The sequence below is a fragment of the Nomascus leucogenys genome, chromosome 1a (assembly GCF_006542625.1).
Source record: "Nomascus leucogenys isolate Asia chromosome 1a, Asia_NLE_v1, whole genome shotgun sequence".
In the NCBI taxonomy this organism is placed as follows: Eukaryota; Metazoa; Chordata; class Mammalia; order Primates; family Hylobatidae; genus Nomascus; species Nomascus leucogenys.
Genome location: NC_044381.1, coordinates 13685571 through 13689168, shown reverse-complemented (window position 1 = coordinate 13689168; position 3598 = coordinate 13685571). Strand labels below are relative to the sequence as shown.

At 39.5% G+C, this 3598-nt stretch overlaps 1 pseudogene across 1 annotated transcript; it reads left to right on the top strand.

Moving 5' to 3' along the window:
• Positions 1-552: 552 nt before the first annotated feature.
• LOC101175774 lies at positions 553-1373 on the top strand (annotated as a pseudogene). Its single transcript, XR_177709.3, has one exon. The product of XR_177709.3 is annotated as a peroxiredoxin-1 pseudogene (transcript).
• The last annotated feature ends 2225 nt before the right edge of the window (positions 1374-3598 follow it).

Sequence of the window (3598 nt, the reverse complement as noted above, 5' to 3'; positions counted from 1 at the left end):
AACAATAATTGGAGTTCTCTCTACTCCATTGCTTCAGCCTAATGCTGGCAAGAGGGACCTCTTTGGCCCACTGCTGGCACTCAGGGCTGAAGAGGTGGTTGAGGCTTCGGAAAAGGAAGATTATTAGAATGTTTGTGCAAGCCTCTGATGGCTTTTGAATACCTCACTCATGTTTGACTCATCAATGCATTTTGGTCACACCAATGATAAATTTAGTGGTTTAGTCATGATAAAAAGACAGGTGCAACGTTATCTTTTGGAAGAAAGAACAATGAGACCCATATGATTTCAATCTTGGATGAAAATCACCAGTTGCCAAAATAAACAAAATGTTCTCAAATCTGGTTCTCCTCTCCTCTCATATACAATTCCCTTAAAAATTGTGTTTTATATTTCTATTATCTACTGTCTCTATGAGCTGATACTGATATAAAATAGTTTTTGATTCTGTTGGTGTCTACACAACAGTTCCAATTAATTTGAAATAGAAAGTCATATAGCATAAAATATTATTGCTTTCATGTTTCATTAAGAATAACTATCATAGCGTCCTCTTCCTGCCTGGCGTTGGTGGTTTGTTCTCAGAGGCTTGTGTCAGGACTGCTGATAGGAAGATGTCTTCAGGAAATGCTAAAATTGGGCACCCTGCCCCCAACTTCAAAGCCACAGCCGTTATGCCAGACAGTCAGTTTAAAGATATCAGCCTGTCTGACTACAAAGGAAATACGTTGTATTCTTCTTTTACCGGCTTGACTTCACTTTTGTGTGCCCCACAGAGATCATTGCTTTCAGTGATACAGAAGGATTTAAGAAACTCAACTGCCAAGTGATTGGTGCTTCTGTGGATTCTCACTTCTGTCAGCTGGCATGGATCAACACACCTAAGAAACAAGGAGGACTGGGACCCATGAACATTCCTTTGGCCTCAGACCCGAAGCGCAACATTTCTCGGGATTATGGGATCTTAAAGGCTGAAGAAGGCATCTCATTCAGGGGCCTCTTTATCGTTGGTGATATGGGTATTCTTCGGCAGATCACTATAAGTGACCTCCCTGTTGACTGCTCTGTGGATGAGACTTTGCGACTAGTTCAGGCCTTCCAGTTCACTGACAAACATGGGGAAGTGTGCCCAGCTGGCTGGAAACCTGGCAGTGATACTATCAAGCCTGATGTCCAAAACAGCAAAGAATATTTCTCCAAGCAGAAGTGAGTGCTGGGCTGTTTTAGTGCCAGGCTGTAGTGGGAACCCCTGAGAACAAAATCTCTTCTGTATTTTTTTTTTTCCATGAGTAAAATACAAGACTTCAGATTCAGCCGAATTGTGGTGTGTTACAAGGCAGGCCTTTCCTACAGGGGATGGAGAGACCAGCCTTTCTTCCTCTGGAAGGGATGGCCTGAGTTGTATTGTGGGGAGGCCACTGATTTGTATGATGTGTCAGTAGAGGGCATCAACCCATTGATCTTTTGTAGTTTGTATTAAACTTGAACTGAGAAAAAAATAAAAGAATATCATAATGTATTTTCTTATTTTAATTTCTTTCATCAGATATTTAAATTACAAAAGGAGTACATGCTGTTGTCAAAAGCAAAACAAAACAAATATACTCGAAACATGGCAAATGGACTGTACTCTTACTCTCTCTAGTCAGATTTCTCCAGTATACTCAATGCCCGTAACTTGTTTTAAACTCTTCTGTCTTTATTCCAACAAATAAATAAATAACTTTAAAAACATGTAGAGTTTTTTTATTTTCTTTTTACAAAAATATGGTTATGCAGTATGCTTTATGTTGGAACTTGCTTTTCTAAAACCAAAGTATCATGTATATACCTCAGTCTTTCTGTAAACGAATGTTTTATAATTTATTCAGCCTGCTTCTATTAGTGGACATGTATGTTTTATCTCTTTTTTTCTATTATTTTCCTTTTCTTTTCCTACTATAATGATGTGTACATAAACATTCTTTTACAAATATCCTAACATAAAACTCTATATTATTAGACTAGAGTTCCCTAGATGGGATTTCTAGGTCAAAGGATGAGCACATTTTAAATTGTAGTATATTCTTACATGTTCCTTTCATATAATATATTGCATTTTAATTTTTGTTTTATTTTACATAACTGCTTCCTCACTAGGTTGAATTGCCAGAGGGTAAGGACTCTTCTATTTATCTATGTGGTTAGCAACAAACATTTTTTATTTTTTTGAATTCTGAAAATAAAAGGTTTGATTAGTCAGCCATATTAACATGACTGTATTGTTCCTTTGCTACTCCCTTGTACTCCATCTTAATTGAAAACACCTTCCTTAGGACTGAAGCTGTCATTTGTTCTTACCTTTTCTTAACATCCACAACCCCTATAGTGTGTCACAGATCAATGATTTGTTCAATGCTGCCCTATAATCTTAGCTGATTATTTGTGCACTTTGTTACTGTTGTGAATCCACATTGACTACATTTTCTAAATGATCATTCTGTTCACTGTGTATTGGGGATACAGTTAAAGGTAGGAGGCAGTAGCTTTCAACTCGGCCGCACATTGGAATCAAATGCTTGGGCTCCACCCATGTCTGATTGAATCAATCTGGTAGGACAGGATGGGAGCCCAGGCAATTGTGTTCTTAAGAATTTCACTAGGTAATTCTGATCCTAAGTAAGGATTAAGACCCATTGGTAGGCCAGGTGCAGTGGCTCACTCCTGTAATCCCAGCACTTTGGGAGGCCGAGGTGGGTGGTTCACTTGAGGTCAGGAGTTCGAGACCAGCCTGGCCAACATGGTGAAAGCCCTACTAAAATTCAAAAATTAAAAATACTAAAAATACAAAAATTAGCTGGGCGTGGTGGCACACACCTGTAATCCCAGCTACTTGGGATGCTGAGGCAGGAGAATCGCTTGAACCTGGGAGGCAGAGGTTGCAGTGAGCTGAGATTGTGACACTATACTCTAACCTGGATGACAGAGCAAGACTCTGTCAAATGAGAAAAACAAAACAAAACAAAACAACCCACTGGTAAAAGAATGAGAGTGGTCTTCTCTTTCTTAAAGTTGCATTTTTCCAGCCTGGTAAATATGGGACTTCCATTCAGACACGGAGTCACAGCCCACGCCATTGTAAATAGTACAAACACAGGTGGCCATATTGAGAGTTGAGGTTAGACGGAAACTGGAGGCAAAATGCAAAAAGCAAGAGATTTGATATATGTGTAAACAGACAGAATTGAGTCAAGGTGGGGATTTTTTTTGTATCAAGTTGAATAGTGTTCCACCAAAATTCATATCCACCCAGAATCTGTGTATGTGACCATATTTGGAAATAGGGTCTTTGCAGATGTAATTAAGTTGAAGTCATACTAGACTGGGGTCAGTCCTAAATCCAATGACTTGTGTCCTTATAAAGAGAGACACCAAGTTACACACACACACAGAGAAGAAAGCCAGGTGAAGACAAAAGCAGCAATTGGAGTGATGCCACACTTAGCCAAGGAGGCCCAGGGATGGCTGGAAACTACCAGAAGGCAGAAGAGGCCAGGAAGGGTTCTTCCCTAGAGACTTCAGAGAAAGCATGAAGCTGCTGATACCTTGATTGCCAACT